Source organism: Ascaphus truei, chromosome 1 (assembly GCF_040206685.1).
Source record: "Ascaphus truei isolate aAscTru1 chromosome 1, aAscTru1.hap1, whole genome shotgun sequence".
Classification (NCBI taxonomy): domain Eukaryota; kingdom Metazoa; phylum Chordata; class Amphibia; order Anura; family Ascaphidae; genus Ascaphus; species Ascaphus truei.
Genome location: NC_134483.1, coordinates 367,599,319 through 367,617,504, shown reverse-complemented (window position 1 = coordinate 367,617,504; position 18,186 = coordinate 367,599,319). Strand labels below are relative to the sequence as shown.

Sequence of the window (18,186 nt, the reverse complement as noted above, 5' to 3'; positions counted from 1 at the left end):
CCCATAAGCTACGTGCCCGCAATAAATATGGCGTCCACACTGTAACCGATGCCCCAAACCGGGGCCTGTAACTCGGGAAGCAGGGGGTCTCTGAGCCACAATTCAATGCGGTTCAGCTCAGGGGACCCCCTGCTCCCGCACAATAATATTAAAATACATTAATGCTGTTTCATTACCATAGCGGATAGCCGATAAGGCAATGAAGGGGTTAACGCATAATAGCATGTTTATTGGGGAAGTGACGTATCGGGACTGAGCGGAAGTGACGCATCGGAGCGAGTAAGGCAGGACCATCCACCCGAGAGGGAGCTCCAAGTTAAGACCCATACGGTGCCTGCAAACACCTATGAATGGGAGCAGAACAACCCACTTAAGAGGGAGCCCACGAGGGGAAAAGGCCTGGAAGACGGCGTTCACCGCTGGAGGTGCAGAGTCCCAGAGAGTGGTGATCCACACAGAGTCACACCGGAGGAGGCGGGTGAGCCTGAAGTTAACAACTTTCTCTCCTTGATCACAATGATTGTTTAAACCACTTGTTTTTATTGTAAGTCTTCATTTTTAACCCCATAAAGTCGAGTTTTTTATTGTATTGGTCTGCACTATGGTTATCATTTCTTTTGCATACACATTGCTGCTGAGCTGAGAGTTGGAGAATCCACTTACCTGGTTGAGAAATCCTTCTAGCAGAGACCATTGTGTGTCAAAGCCGCTTGATTTTGACTTACATCTTGTAAGTAGGCAACACATATGAGCCAAGACAGAACACAGAATTTATACACTAATTTCAAAACTGTCTGCACTTAGATTGTTTTTTGTCTTTTGTTCTATTTCCCTTCATGCTCCCCCTGGGTTACAACTGGAGAATGAGGATTTGTGGGACTAGTGGAACCAGTCCCCACCAGCTGGGTCTGAACAGGGGGTTTGAACTTTATAATATTGTTTGCACGTTATTTTATCACGTCACTATTGTCTATTAATCAATTGATTTTACTTATAATTCACTGTATAACACAAGTGTACACTAATAGAGTTAGCGCCGTTTTCTTCACCTTTACTTAGCACATACCCACCCTTCACACATTCCTTTGTACAGTGGCTTCATCATGAAAAAATAAAAGAAACAATATATATATATATTTATATATTTATATATACACACATGATGAACCAATATACAAATAAATGTTGCCGGGTTAACAAAAACATGCTCCAACATGGTACGGCAGCCAATCAGAGCGTGAGAAGTCTATCCCTACTCTGATTGGTTCTAGTACCATGTGACGTCATATCCGTTCTTCCCCAAGTCTCTGTCACATGTCACATGGTCTACTAGAGCCAATCAGAGATGGGATGGAGTTTGCAACGCTCTGATTGGCTGCCGTACCATGTGAGGCCGGCCATGTTTCTTTTAATGACGTCATCTTAAAGGCAATTGAAGCAAAGCCATTCTGATTGGCTGTGCTTTCATTGCCTTTCATTTTTTTTTTATCGGCCAAAACACATGGTTTTCACGGCCCAATCAGGACCGTGGGAACCATGACGAAAATGTGACGTCATAAGCCTTTAAAAGCCGATGTCGTCTAATTTTGAAGCCAGATGCCGAGGAGGAAGGACCTCCGGAGAAGAAAGAAGACCAGGGCGTGGCAGCAGACGGGAAAAAGACCCCGGAAGAAGATAGAAGAATACAGATGAAGATGGATTACAACTAGAAGACCCCTTGATTTGTCGTGTTTTATTATTTTAATGTTTATTATTTTATGTTTTTTTATTTTATGGGTTCCTGTTCGTGGATTGGTTCGTGAGCAAGCTGATCAATGGGAGTCGGTGAGTGGGTCAAGTAATGGTAAGTGAACTAAAGAAATGTATTTAATGTAACTGTGTTTTTTGTTGCTTTTTACATTTGTTGTTTTTTTTTTGTACATCATTTCTTGCCACTGTATGTATGTATGTATGTATGTCTAGAGAGATATATACATACAGGATAAGAAATGATAGTGTTGTAAAAGCTTGATTTGCACTATTGTAAATGATTTTGCCTATGCTGCTATGCATAGATGTGTGCTAAATGTATTTTATAATTAGATAGATGTAATTTTTGGGCTTCTATGCTGTACTTTAGGTAATGGTGAGGCTTGCTTTAGTATATTGTAATTGTTGGTGTCCTATTTTGTATGATGGTAACTTGTTCTCTGTGACGGTTGCTATAGTTAATTGTGTAATTGGTATGGATGCTATTTTAATTGTTTTGGGATGTAATTCATGTATGTTAATTGATTGATGGTGACTTTATTGGATTACATAATATACTTATTTTGATGTAATGCTATTTTATTTGAAATATTGTATTGTTAACATTGATTTGCAGCGTCTACATGTAGCTTACATTTTATGCAGCATGTATACAATGTAAATGCAATGTTTTAAGTGGCATTTGAGGCTTTGGATTGGCATTTGATGCTTTAGATTGAATGATTACATTAGATTTGTTTAGGAAATTGCATTTTATTTCATTGAGGATGTTATGGATAAGTGTTGTTGCCATTGCCAGGATGGCTTAACCCCTTAATTACCTTTGAGGTTAGTACCCGATAAGGTGATTAAGGGGTTCATTGATATGTGAATGTCATTGAAATGTATTGGCTATTTATTATTTTGGCAACGGACCACAAGGATGATGCTGGCGACGGGGCCTTCTTGCTGAAGAGGTTAGTAGCATTTTCTTTATTTTACTATGGTATTTAATGTGTTTCATAATGGCCAAATAATGTATTATCCCTATGTGGATAATAGTTATTTTGCACATTATTGTACTGTATGTGGTGGGGGGAGGGGGTATTGGCCCCAAGGGTATGTGGTAGGACTCCCTTGTGGGTAGTGGGTGAGGATGGTTAGGCCTCAGGGGATGGGGAGGTAGTGGGGGAGGGTATGTGGGTGATGGTGGGTTAACCCCTTAATGACTGTAGCGGTTAATAAACACTATTGTGATTAAGGGGTTCGGGGACATTACATTGGATGTTTTTATTCTTGTGTCTGTTTTGCACAAGCGGATGGGTCATGGGCAGGATGAAGATGAGAATGGCCTTCATCATGGCAGCCGGACATGGGTGAGTGCTATATGTATTTAATGTCTTTATTGTTCTGTATGTATTTTAAATGGACACATGCACTATTATCCATTTGTGGATAATAGTCATTGTGCCCATTACTATACTGTATGTTAGGGGAGTATAGGTATTGTTGTATATATATATATATATATATTTCTTTAGTTAGTGTGGGGCTGTTGAGTGTGTTTTCTTTTTATTGTGGGTAGCGGGGGTGGGTGAAGGGGGTATTAGCCCCAACAGTGGTTTGTTTAGGGCTTGCGGGTGGGTAGCGGGAGGCCTTAACCCCTTCATGACCGTAGCGGTATTAACTGCGATGGTCGTGAAGGGTTTAAGTGCACCCGCATCCCCCCTGCAAGCCCTAAACAAACAACAAGGGCCAAATACCCCCTTCACCCACCCCCGCTACCCACAATAAACCTGGCACGGCTGTTTAACCCCTTCATTGCCTTAGCGGTTAGCCGCTAAGGTAATGAAGTGGCCTTTAAATGCATTTGTCCTGCCTCAGATGCATGCCGGGGGGCTCCAGTGCTGGTATTAATGGTATCAGCTCAGGAGACCCCCGGCATCAATCCCAGCCAGGAAAAAGGCCAGAAATTTTTCTAAGTGCCCATCCGCCGCCTCTCACCATCAACTAGCTATCTTTTTCTTGCGTGGCTTATTCGCCAGAAAAACGCCATTTTAGAGTGGCGAATAGCTCCGCTTAGCTACTCGCCACTACTAGAATTGAGCGTGGCGGAAAATGTTTCAATTTTAGGTGGAAAGTGCCTTTTCGCCTCGCCACCGGCGGAAAAAAAAACCCGCTAGCCAAACTGGCGTTTTTTTTATTCTCGCCACTTTCTCGCCCCTTACTGAATAAAGGTAGGCATTTTTGCCAGGAAAGTGGCGAGAAGTGCCTTTCCGCTGCTTACTGCATGAACCCCTTAGTCGTTTTTTACGCCACACGGCTTTTCCCCATTGGAATCAATGGCCGGCGCCGACACTGAAAATACATGGCGCACGTCGCCATTAGATTCAATGGGACCTCCGCTCCGCCATTGAAGTTAATGGCGTGACCCTCCTTCTCCGCTCGACTCCTTACGGGGGTCTCTCATTCCTGGACCCGGTGTGGATCTTGTGTGGGGGTTCCTAGGAGCTAGGGGCAAAAAGAACTTTATTCCCAGGGGCCCTAGAACCCAAGATTCCCACGCCAATTGTCTTTGAACTTGACCGAAGTGATTAAACTCTTTTCAAAGACATTGTATCCGCTTGTGCGGTCTGCGGTTTGGATGGCTACCAACCTGTTCCTCGAGGCCGGCGTTGAGGAATCTCCATTGAAGTCAATGAGCCCATTGACTTACAATGGGAAACCACCGCTCCTCCTCTCGGACGCCACCTGCTGGTCGTCGCTGGAAAACAGGTCCAAAACCGCTACTTCTGCCATTAGAACGCATGGAGTCTCAATGGCGACCTATGGAAGGCTGCATAATGGAGCCCGAAAAGGCGGGAAAAGGGAACAAAGAGCTATAATCACTAAATTAACATTTACCCCTTCCCTCCCGCATCAACCCTAGTGTATGTGTTAGTTCAAACACCAGGATGAGATATTACATTTATACAGGGGAATAAACAGTTGGATACTGAAGCAAGGTAAAAAACACATTACTGGACCTCAGTCCAGTTAACCCCTTGCTTCCCAGGTGAGAGTAGGGGGTGGCCAAATGGGGTGTAACCCCTTCAATCCCTGGCCAAATCCCCTCTCTTATGACACTGACATGCACAATTATCCCTTTTATATATCTATTTTTTACATAAGTAAAGTACATTGGTGCTGTGTATAGTGTTAGGGGATGTCTTGTCATTTATATAAATATAGCATTCACACCAGCCAGCATAGATAGGGGGGAAGGGTGAATTATTCTTTCACCTGGAACCATTCTGATACTTGAGGGTATTTCTGCTTGAGTCTTTGTGAGTATAGATTATACTTTATTTTGATATTTGGTTCTGTTGCTAGCTATACTTATCTTGCAGGCATGATTGTGATTAGGGGATGTCCTCAGACTGTTCTAACCTTTTGTGTCCTAGATATGACTGAATAAATGTATTATGTTTTGATATGCTTGAGTTTTAATAGGAGCCGCATAAGAACAAACACTACTGTACAATGTCCACATTTGAAAAAACCTTTAGGAATATTAAATGTGTTGGTATATTTGTCTTGTGAATAAAGACTTGGAGATAAATAAATAGCAAGTGTTTCGGCTTTCCTAAAAAAACAATTTTGAGTCAGAATCAATAAATGGTTTAAGAGATTTATCAAGTTTCAAAACATTCCAGTGTTTGTGGATAATGGTTTTGATTTGAAGACACATATGACTTGCGAGCACCCATAGCGCAACACCTACAGACATCCCTTATCTGTTTTTGGCGGCAAACCAGACTGGTGAGAAGGAAGCAATTGGTGTGTTTGCTGTGTCTGGTGGAAACGTTGCAGCGGATCGGAGAAGAGTTTGCTTTGAACATCACGTTGGATCAAAGCTGGAGGAGAAACAAAGTTTCAGAAAAGATCACTATGCAAAGCTGCCATGGATCGGGGGCTAATAGTGCCAGAAGAGGTAATAATCACAGCACCCGACGGACACTGCGGTAAGAGCTATCTGCACATAGAGTGAGCAGATTCCAAGCCCAACCGGGCCGTGAGCGGTGATGGCGTATAACAAATACAACAACCGGAGTCCGTAAGTAATACTGTGTACACCTACATTACCGGCACAAGTACTCACAGGCGTACATACAGAACAAACAAATAGAAACTATCACTTATGGGTGGCAACAGAAAATTCAGTTTAACAACATAGTGATTACATCATATACACCCAAATGAAGCTACTCCAGCATCCATAAATCAAGGATATAACATCTTTAAAAAAAAGTACATCCATAAAAACTCCAGGTTGCGACATGCACTTAATCCATACGAACTATATTCCACACAGTTTTCCAAATTAGAACTTCCTCCAATAAAGGGGATCGTATGCTGAAAAGCTTTTAATTGGGCTATAGTGCCAAAAATCAAATATATATATATATATATATATATATATACATATAGATATATATAATATCTGGACATCTATAGAACAAACCACTTGCAAAGTTTAGAGTGGACTTTTTCACCTTATCTGCATTAGTCTGTGCATTGGATATATTTGTTATATATTTAATGCTATAACTGTGAATGTGTAATATGGGTTGATTAAGCTTAATCAAGATATAGGAATTATTGAATGCAAGACTCCTGATTGGGAGCTTTTCAATTGTACTTAAAATATTTTTAATAAATTGTATTTTTTTTATATACTGTACTACTGCTTATTTTTTGGAAACTTGGGAAACCATTAGATTTTTTGGGAAACCATTAGAGCTTCTAGGAATCATCAGTATTACATTCATGGGCCAGGGTGTTTTCCCTTTTTTTTTAATAATATATATATATATACATACATACATATATATATATATATATATATATATATATATATATATATATATATATATATATATATATATATATATATATATATATATATATATATTGCACTGTACAATAAGATTTCTGGGAAATTATGTACAGATGTAGTAGACATTATTGCTCATGTTATCACATGATATAGAGTTACAATTACTGCAATGTTTATTGTGCAATTTACAGATGTTCCATGGCAGAGCCATGGAGCCACCGGTAACAACATTATGCAATCTGTTAAATGACGCAATCTTAACTGCTATTGGAAATTCCACATTTGCACCATTTCAGGGTCGGCTGAAATTGTGGCATAGCTCCCCTTAGAAAATATGGAGGAAATCACTGTTACCTTCTTTGTCAAGTTTTTATAAAATGTATCAAATTTCAGCTGATGGAAAATGTGGGGAATTAAACTCACTCTGAGAAGAAAATGTTGGACAACAGGACAGGTTTTATGGATAATTATTTTTAATCTTTTGTACATAGTGACAGAAAAGTGGATTAGAAGGAAAATTATTTATTTCAATGAAACACCAATATTTTAATTTCAGAAAATACTTTAAAATCAATATATGTATATAAGCTGAAAAAATGGGCAACACAAATTCATTGCAATGGGATTTACAATCGTGCAATTTGCAACATAAACTCAGTTGCAGAATACAGTATCTGCAACAGTACTGTTTTGTCAAAGATACTGTAGAGTAAACCAACAGTAGATACAAAACCAACCTTTAGATAGTTCAGATTGATTGACATCTGTTAACCTGTGGTGCAACAAATACAAGATTAAATATATATTGTTGTATACTGTAGCATCCTGTTCCCAATTTCCTTCTCAGTAAACGTTTTATTTTTCCAACCCTCCTGCTGTTTTTCTTTGTACTCATTCGACAAAATATCTTGAGGTGCCAGTAGTAAAATGAAACTGTGTTTAGGAATCCAGCACTGACATTTACTGTGTCATGGTTAACTGAAAAAGCAATTTACTGTATAGCTGCAATAAGGGTCTGTAAGCAAGTCTATGACATGCAGTACATTTACAAAACAAGAGAATTGCTTACTTGTGCCTAACACATTTTCATAATTTATCCTCTATTTCAATTTTTGTTTTGTGTATTTAGAAAATGGATACTGTTTAATTTCTTGTTTTCCATTGCCAAATACACAATTCAATTAATACATTATTTTATTGCACATAATCTGATCATCAAAATATTCATAATGCACATTGATAATTATTTACCAATGTTTACTAAGCTGTGCCATGGTGTGTCTTATGGTATACACATTTCTTTGTCTTGTAGCTTTTCTGTCTGTGGTGTAATATTTTTATTTGTACTATTACAAAAAAGAAAAATATTTAACACATTTAAAATCACCCTTATTTTCTATTATGTTCTAATTATTTCTGTAAAAGGGCCTGGATGTTGTACCTACAGATGTTGTCAAAGGTATTGCTCCCACTTGTTCATATCATATCAGTATGACATACACAAAGTACAAGTCGTAAAAGCAGCAAATGTTATTATATATTATTATTACTAGCATTTATATGTAGTGTCAACATATTAAGCAGTGCAGTACATTTTTAGTTTGAGGGCCCACATTAGTATTTACTGTCAGTTCACACTGAAGATGAGGAGGATAAGGACAGTCCTGGCACAGGAAAGTACCATTTTTATTTACTATATGCTGGCAAATGTTTTATTTTCAATGGGTAAATTCGCTATTATCCATATCTGGATAATACCAATTTTGACCATAATTGTATTGTATGTATTGGAAGGGGGGGTGGTGTTGTTAGGGTTAGAGGGGGGGAAGGGAGGTAGGATTGTTATTTTTTTTTTTGTAAACTTGTTCTTTATTTGAGTTTTTGTTAAGAAAAGTGGGAAATGGGATACAGAACATAAAAAAGGATAACATGTTATTTTTGAATTACCGACATTTGTATCATATATATATATAAATATATATTATTTTTATAATATATAAAAACACATTTAGTGGGAAGACAATAATGACATCACTATTGTGACAGCGTATAATGTAACTAATAAAAAAAATAACTTAAAGGACTGGGAAAGGGGAAAAGAAAAAGAAGAAAAAATGGCATTGCTTTTAGAATATTTTTCCACTTGTTGGTATACCATAACAGCTTAATAATCGTACATTTCTGGAATATTGTTATATTTTAATGTTTATTGGGGGTAGAGGGGGTGGATAAAGGGGAAAGTTGCCCCGGGTTGGTGATTAGGCCTCTCGGGTGGGTAGGGGCAGGGGTTAACACCTTCATTACCATAATTTAGGTAATGTAGGGGTTTACCCCTAACGCAACCTTCCTGGTAGGGCTAACCACACCCCTTGGAAAAACTAGCCCTTCATCCACCTCCTCTAATAAAATAAAAACAGCGTCATTGCCTGTCAGAGGTGCGCAGTTAGAGTGACTGATTCTGTCTACTCATGGCACATCTCTTCCAGCCTAATGCAAACTGTAGGATTCACACAGCGGGAGTCCATTCAGAAGCAGGAGCTCCCGCTCTGTTAAACCTGATCAGCCATTAGTCTCCTTACTGAGACTCCATGAGCACAGGTACGCTCACACTGTGCCGTGGCATATTTTGTGAGGGCAGCGCGACAATCATAACGCTACATCGGTAACTCCCTCAAAATTAAGCATTCACTTGAAATAAATGTGAACCTTTATCCTAAAACTTTAATTTGACCCTAAGCTGCAATTACTGACAATGAGTTTTTTCATAATACACTATTCTTGGCCATCATATTTTTTTACCATTTCACAGGGAACCATTTTCAAAAATACTTTCTAGCAACATAATTTTCCTATATCCTAGGATATGATAAACATTCTCTGTATAAATTCACAAAGCTGGAAAGTTTCTGTCACCTCCCTGGGATTTTTCCCCTCTGAATACGCCTCTTTTACTAGTCTAAAATATGATCAATATTATACATTTATGAACCAAAAGGGGCATCAACTTTTTTTTCTAATTTTTAAGGTACCTACAGTATACATAGGTGCCAACTGTTCTCACCTGCTAGCCTAGGAAAATCGATGGCTATCTTACAGAAACGCTGCAACATTTCTGTGATATTTCTGCATCCAGACTAATGGCCCATTGGATTAACACAGCAGGGATTCCTGCAGTCCCATTCTATTAGCAGGGCCCCCTGCTGTATTAATCCGATGGGCCATTAGTCTGGCTGCAGAAATAACACAGAAATGTTGCAGCGTTTCTGGAAGATAGCCACAGATTTTCCTAGGCTAGCAGGAGAGAACAGTTGGCCACCTCTCTATATTTCCAAAAGATACAACCTTGCAATATTGTTAAGGGCCGTCAACCCTGTATACTAACTTGTAGCCTTACCTACATTTCAGAGAAGAGAAATAAATACAACATTGCAATATTCACAGACTGATAATTCTAGAGTCATAATATACCAAATATAATTGTACTAGGAAATAATGTTGCAAGGCTAAACTGTCTGTGACATACTGCTGCGGCCGAGTTTATTCGAGCATTTGCCCGTTCTCGGCCGCAGCAGTAACCTGGCGCGCGCCGGAGGGTGCCGGGCGCGCGCCGAAGCAGCGGAAGAGCGCCCTCCGATCGGGGCGCTCTCCCTCCCGCCGCCGGGTCCGCCGGGTCCCCCGGAACCCCCTGCCGCCGTCCCCCACATCGCGGGACACCAGGGCTCCCTCGGGGAGCCCTGGACGCGCGTGCAGGGGGCGCTGACACACGATGACGCGTGACCGCGCATCGGTGACGCGCGGCACGCCGAGGGAGTGGGGCTAGCAAGCCGGGGCATCCCCCGGCTTGCGGAACTAGCCCTGCTCGGATTAAACGTGTCGGTAGTGTAGTCCGCACGTGTAACCTAATTGGTTAGTCCCAACCCATGTTTTTCTTTGATATCCTGTGTCCATTAAATCCCCAAATTTCATTTTAATGCTTTCTGTTTCTTTTTTTTTAATAGCAATCTTTTTTATTGTTTTTTAGTATGGTTTTACATGCATGCAGTTTTCCAATATTTCGGCGTATATAGCAAACTTTAAGTTACAAACAGAATTTCTAGAACATAGAAACAGATGCAATTACCGTCCATGGAACAGAGAGTTTGATAAGATTTCTGCCTTTTAGCCCAAGAGGATCTTTCCTCTACTTTTAATACATAGCTTCACTCAGGAAAAAATCAGCGCACCTCAAAGAAATAAAGACAGAAAAAGCAAAAAATTGTGAAGTACGTTCTAATGATTCATAAAAAATAAAAAATGGTGAGATATGCACTTATTTCCAAGTGCCTGGTAACCTGGCACGTAAAGGTTACCAGGCACTTGGAAGTAAGTGCATATCTCACCATTTTTTCTTTTTCTGAATCATTAGAACGTACTTCACTATTTGTTGCCTTTTCTGTCTTTATTTCTTGGAGGTGCGCTAATTTTTTCCTGAGTGAATCTTCAATCAAAAGAACTAGGAACAGCTCTTTTTTCTTAATGCAGCACCACATCAATTCCGTTTTTGTTTAGACACTTTTTTGAACTTTCAGAGCGCTTCTTTTTTGTATAATAATTTTAATACATAGCGCCTGGTTCGTGCAACCCTTTGTTTTTAAGTTGAAAGAGATAAGTAAAGTAAGAGAAAGAGAAAAGGAAGGGAAGGTGAAGGAGGGGGTGAAGTTGGGGAGAGCTTTTTGTGTCTTTCAGATTGTCGGCCTGTTTCTTTGGATTCTGACGAAACCCCTGGATCTGATTCTCCTTGTCTTTATATTGTAACCCAGATTGCCAAGATGTGGAACTATTCAAGGCCAGCGTTAAACTTTGTCACTTTTGCTTTCCAATCTGTGAACCTTCTTGTTTGTTCTTATTGCACATTTTATATTTGCTATGACCTCACTTCTCAATTTACGCACTTCTTTCTACCAGCCTCATTATGTCGCTAACTCTATTCATATATCTCCATCTTTCCTTTCTTCACCACTTCTCAGTTCACATGAACTCCTTTCTTACCTGTGCCCTCAGTCACTACACAGCGATACCCCCTGCAGTAAAACACACCCCTACTAATCCTCCTCACACATTCTCCTTCTTTGCATGCTTCTCCTCCTTGCTTCTGGGGATATATCTCCCAATCCTGGTCCTGTCTTATTTCTACATGCTCTCGTCCTCGCCTCCCACATGCAACTGCAACTCCTTCTGGTGCCAACCCCTCTAACCTTATACCCATCCCTTGTCACCCTCCCTCATGTGTCCCTTTCTCTTGTGTCTTTTGGAATGCTCGCTCCCTCTCTAACAAGTTCCTCTCTGTGCATGACTTCTTTTTCTCTCACTCTCTGCTCCTATCTGCTATAACTGAGACCTGGCTCACTCAGTCTGACTCTGCTCTGGAAGCTGCCCTCTTATGGTGGCGTTTCTTTCTCCCTGTAACGAGTGCTTACCACAAACAGGACAGGACCGCAAGGCTGAGGTGGGGATGTTGGTTACCACCAACCTGCAGCCGGGCAACCAAGTCTGGAGTGCAGAGTGAAGGTCGTGTAGCCCGGTCAAGGTTGCCGATGTCAGAGTTGTTGTGGTACTTGCCGTGGTCTAGGATAGGAGAGATCGGATAGTCGTAGTGCGGAGCCGGCGTCCAGGAGTAGAAAAGATAGAAGTCCAAATACGAGCCGAAGTCAGGGGTCAGAGAAGGCAGAGGTACAGATACAAGCCGAAGTGAAACAGGAGCAATGAATCAAGGCAAGGGTTAACAAGGCAACAGCAAGACAGCAGTGTGCTTGGGGCAAGCACTTCATTACATAAACAGAAGTTTATGCTCAGCTAACTTGCAGCAGGGTTGGTTGAGCATTTAAGGAACCGGTAGCCAATAGCTGGTTAGTACAAGGCTGCAGGATGATGAATGAGAACCGACCCCTCAGACATATTCGGTCCACTGATAGGCAGGGCAGAGAGAAGAGCAGGTGAGGAATAGTTAGAGAGAGACAGACTTCTCAGAGCTGTGCGGCGCCTGTGCGTAACTTGTGTGCAATGCGCATCACCTGTGACATCACGAGGGCAAAGCCCGAGAGCGGTGCGTGCGGTGTCCCCCGGCTAGGAAGAGCAGCATGCATGCGTCATGCATCTCGTCATAGGACGCATCACAGGGCGGGGCTGAAGCCCAATCCTCACACTACCCTCCCTTCAGGGGCGAACTCCAGGTGTCCCAGGGATGGCTTGGAGGGAAATCTTTGGTGAAAAGCCTGAACAAGTCTAGGGGCATGTAGTTGATCCCTTGAGATCCACGAACGTTCCTCGGGACCGAAGCCCCTCCAATGAACCAGGTACTGGATCTTTCCTCGGGTGAGTCTGGAGTCCGAGATGGTTTGAACTTCAAATTCCTGTTGTCCCTCAACCAAGAGGGGTTCAGGAGGGGACACCGAAGCTGGTGACTGAGGGTCCTGTATGAAGGGCTTGAGTAGTGACGTATGGAACACTGAGGGGATTTTCCTAGATGCTGGCAATCGTAGCCGGTAGGCCACTGGATTGATTTTTTCAACAACTGGAAATGGGCCAATATACCTCGGTGCCAACTTTGCTGTGGGGACCTTCAATTGGATGTTTTTTTGTGGATACCCTTACCTTTTGTCCCGGGTTGTACGTAGGGGTTTTGGACCATGTCGGTCAGCCTGTTTTTTTCTGCATAGAGAGAGCCTTACTGAGATTCTCCAGCAGTGTGCTTGGGGCAAACAGTAGTTTATGCTCAGCCAACTTGCAGCAGGGTTGGCTGAGCATTTAACGAACAGGTAGCCAATAGCTAGTTAGTACAAGGCTGCAGAGCAATAAATGAGAACCGCCCCCTTAGACATATTCAATCCACTGATAGGCATTGGTGGGGAGAAGATCAGGTGAGGAATAATTAAAAAGAGACAGACTTTTCAGAGCCCTGCTGCGCCTGCGCACAGCTTGTGTGCGGAGCATGAGTTTTTTCTGCATAGAGAGAGCCTTACTGAGATTCTCCAGCAGTGTGCTTGGGGCAAACAGTAGTTTATGCTCAGCCAACTTGCAGCAGGGTTGGCTGAGCATTTAACGAACAGGTAGCCAATAGCTAGTTAGTACAAGGCTGCAGAGCAATAAATGAGAACCGCCCCCTTAGACATATTCAATCCACTGATAGGCATTGGTGGGGAGAAGATCAGGTGAGGAATAATTAAAAAGAGACAGACTTTTCAGAGCCGTGCTGCGCCTGCGCACAGCTTGTGTGCGGAGCATGAGTGTGGTGCTTGTGGTATGCCCCGGCTAGGTAGTGCGATGTGCATCATGCATCTCGTCACAGGACACATCACGGTTGCGTGACTGAAGCCCAATGGTCACACCCATACTCTGTGTCCTGATGGCATGGGTGGAGGCATGGGGCTCCTTCACTCCTCTCTCTTCCGTTACCATACCCTTCCTATTCCTCCCTCTCTGCTTTTCCCTCCTTTGAGGCTCACATTGTCCAGATCTTCTCTCCTCTTCCTGTCCACGTGGCGGTCATCTATTGCCCACCTACTTCTACTCACCCCCCTCCTGCTTTTCTATCACTTAGGATCCTGGTCTCTTTCTTTCTCTCCTTACACTCTTCTGTTGTTCTCCTTGGGGACTTCAACTGCCACATTGATGACCCCACTCTCCCTTGGGCTTCCCACTTTCTCTCTAACCTCTGCATTTGGCCTTCAACAGTGGACTGCAGCCAGCACCAACAAGATGGCTACTACAGTATCTAGACATGGTTTTCACAAAAATCTTTTCTCTCTCGGATTTCTCCATTTCCCCCTTTCCTATCTCTGACAATCACCTCATCTTATTCTCTCTCTCTCACTTTTCCCTTTCTCTATCTTATTCTACCCCTCGTTTCGGCAGAGACCTGCGCTCTATTAACCTACAGCTTTTGATTCCACTTTACGCACCTCCCTCTCCTCTCTCAGCCCTGCTCCAGACCCTGACAATCTGGTCAGGAACTACAACTCTGCCTGTCCTTCTCTCTTGATCTACATGCCCTGCTTTCTCTCTACCATTCTCACCCTTCTAATCTCAGACCCTGGCTAAATTCCCACATGCACTTGCTGCGTTCCTGCACTCATTCCTCTGAACACCTCTGTAGGAAATCTCACACTCTCGCAGACTTCCTTCACTACAAATGTATGCTTAAATTGAGCCCTGTCTCAGGCTAAACATACCTACTTTTCTTTACTAATCAACACCCACAGGTCTAACCCACACCAACTCTTCTCTGTCTTTCACTCCCTACTCAGACCACCCTCAGCAGCCTCTTCTTCTTCCTCCATATCACCTCAGGACTTTGCTGACTATTTTAAGAAAACGGTGGAATCCATACGTCAGAACATCCCCTTTGTTTCCTCCTCCCACCCTACACTGCTTCTTAACTCTCCTCCTGCATTCCTTGACTCTTTTTCTGCTGCCACAGAGTAGGATGTGTCACTGCTGATCCCCTCTTCTTCTTCTACTACTTGCCCTCTTGACCCCATTCTCTACCATCTCCTAAAACTTCTTGCTCCTACTATAATCCCTACACTCACACAGATTTTTAACTTCTTCCTCTACTCAGGTACCTTTCCTTCCTCCTTCAAACATGCAACAGTCATGCCATTACTCAAAAACAGCAAGCTTGACCCTACCTGTCTTTCTAACTATCGACCTGTCTCCCTCCTGCATTTTGTCTCTAAACTCCTTGAACATCTTGTATTCTCTCGCTTGCTCCATGTTCTCAACACCTATTCTTTCCTAGACCCTCTACAATCTGGCTTGCGCACTGCTCACTCCACTGAAGCAGCCCTCACTAAAATAACTAATGACCTCTCTGCTGCCAAAGACAGAGGTCATTACACTCTGCTCATATTACTCGATCTCTCTGTAGCATTTGATACCATGGACCACCCTCTCCTCCTTCACATTCTCCATACTCTTGGTATTCATAAAAAAGCTCTATCCTGGATCTCCTCTTACCTTTCTCATCGTACTTTCAGTGTCTCTTCTGCTAACACCTCCTCTATCGATCTCTCTATCAGGGAGCCCTAGGGCTCTGTAGTGGACCTCTCCTCTTTTCTCTGTACACACTCTCTCTAGGTGATCTAATCACATCTTTTGGGTTCAAATATCACCACTATGATGACAACACACAAATTTACTTCTCAACCCCTGACCTTACACCTGTTGTACAGACCAAAGTTTCTGAATGTCTCTCTGCGATATCATCCTGGATGGCCCTACGCCGACTTAAAAAAAAAAATGTCAAAAACAGAGCTCCTTATATTTCATCCCAAGCCTGGCCCCACTACCTCCTTCCACATTACTTTTGGAAGTTCTGTTATACACCCAGTAGCGCAAGCACGCTGCCTTCGGCCTGGGACATGGTGATATGAAGAGCGCTGGGCAGCGCTGACGCTCATGCTCTCCTGCTCAAGCAGGAGATTTTTCGTGTCCCTGCATGAGCGTCAGCGAGCGCGTTTGTGTGCCGGGTGGGAGCCGGGCTGGAGGCGGGCCTGGAGGTGGGGCGGGAGGCTGGACTAGGGCACCACGTCTCGGCGCCGACGTCACGGAATGCCATTGGCTTCTGGCAGTCACGTGACCGGCCCTGCGCTTCCCTCAGCGGCAAAATTGCCTGTCTCTTGCATTTCCACACGCCTCCGCACGCCTACGGAAGCGTGCGGAAGCGCCGTCTAAAGCCGCGCTGATAGGGATAATGTTTCCCCTCAGCGCGGCTCAGCGCGCCACAGCACAGTCTTTTTGACCATGTCCGAGGCCTAAGGGTCACACTCGATTCCTCTCTCACATTCTCCTCTCTCATCGCATTTTCCTCCACAATATTACAAAGATACGCCCTTTCCTTTGTTGATTCACTATTAAAACTCTGACACAGGCCCTCATTCTCTCCAGTCTCGATTACTGTAACCTTCTGCTGTCCGACCTTCCTGCCTCTCACCAGTCTCCCCTACAATCTATCTTAAACACAATTCTCCTCCTTTTTTTTTAAAGCTTTACATTCTTCTGCTCTCCTTAAATCTCAGCCCTAATTTCTCGCTATGCACCATCTCAACTCTTGCATTCTGCTCAAGGATGTCTTCTCTCTACCCCCTTTGTATCTAAATCCCTCTCCCGCCTTAAACCTTTCTCACTGACTGCCCCATACCTCTGGAATGCCCTTCCCTTCAATATCCGACTTGCACCCTCTCTATCCACCTTTAAGACCCACCTTAAAACACACCTGCTTAACAAAGCATATGAGTAGCTCCGTGGCTAATACTATACACCTGATACATAATGCTTGGCCCCCTGCAGACACACTTACCAGAATGCCCTACTACTGTCTCTGTATGTTTTTCTTAACTACCAATTAGATTGTAAGATCTTAGGAGCAGAGACACCTCTTCCTAAATGTTATTTTTTATGTCTGAAGCACTTATTACCATGTTCTATTATTTGTATTATATATTATTTATAGGATTGTCACGTGTATTATTGAAGCGCTATGTATATTAATGGTTCTATATAAATAAAGACACATACATATATAATTGCAATGTCTTTTTGCAAGACCATTTTCACTCATCAGTAATTTTTTTATTTCTCTTTGGGGCAATTGTATGGTACTTAGAAGATGAGACACCTTTAATATTTAACGCCTTAACCTTGACATAGTTCTCACCAACTCTGGCTGTACCCTGTGGCATCTTTCCTTTGCTGTTGGCAAACTCGTAGTCTTAGGCCTCTCTTTCTCGTGGCCTAAATTTATTCAGACGGAAGTATCGCTGGATAACCAGTGCTGCTTTTCTCTGGGTGTGAGCGAATAAAGTTCTGTCTCATCCTAGTCAGACTTACCTTGATGTTGGTTAGCAGGCTTGGCATTATTTGATCAAAGGATATAACCAAAAGTCTCCTTTGTCTTACACATTTAGTTTTCACTAAGTATATTGATTTCCCCATTTATTGTTAGCCCAATGGGAGAAGTGCAGGGATTCACTTTCTGTTTTTTCATTATAGTCAGAAACTGAATTTTTATAGTTGCACATTTCATAGTAAGGAACCTGTTTCGTATCATGTGTTCATGGTATAATGATTGGAGTGTAATAATACATTGCTTCAAATGTTTATACTTCTTCCTTTTTCGTTGCATCCTCCAGACTGACTGAATATCGCAGGCGGTTTTATTCCAGCTATTAAACTGACAACTTTTCATCCCTCTCTAGGAAGCCTGGATGACAACAGTTGAGGAGCTTTTACGCAGATAACTTTCTCTCTCCCTTCTTCCTTAGATAAGAGCTTTGCACTGTTTCTGAACGATTCAAATGCTTTTCTCCCTTTTCAATAAGATTAATTCACCAGCAAGAGAATTCTGTTTCTTGAGTACATCTCACAGTTCTCCTTTCAGAGCCTCCATCTCTTCCTTGTTCTGGCTCTGACTGTACAGTACATCAATGCATCCTTCATTATATTTCGGAGCTTTGTAGATTTCTTTGCTAGGGTCCCAGCAGCTTTCCTTTCCCATGTTTCTTTCTCCTGGGCGTACTGACTATTCAGGATGGAGCAGTGTC

At 42.5% G+C, this 18,186-nt stretch overlaps 1 long non-coding RNA gene across 1 annotated transcript in view; it reads right to left on the bottom strand.

The window, feature by feature from the left end:
- Nucleotides 1-5,476: 5,476 nt before the first annotated feature.
- The window catches only part of LOC142471134 (uncharacterized), a 28,832-nt gene continuing 16,122 nt past the window's right edge, over nucleotides 5,477-18,186 (bottom strand). The window contains exon 5 of the long non-coding RNA XR_012789368.1: nucleotides 5,477-5,624. This is a non-coding gene — a long non-coding RNA (uncharacterized LOC142471134). The remainder of the gene's footprint in view (nucleotides 5,625-18,186) is intronic.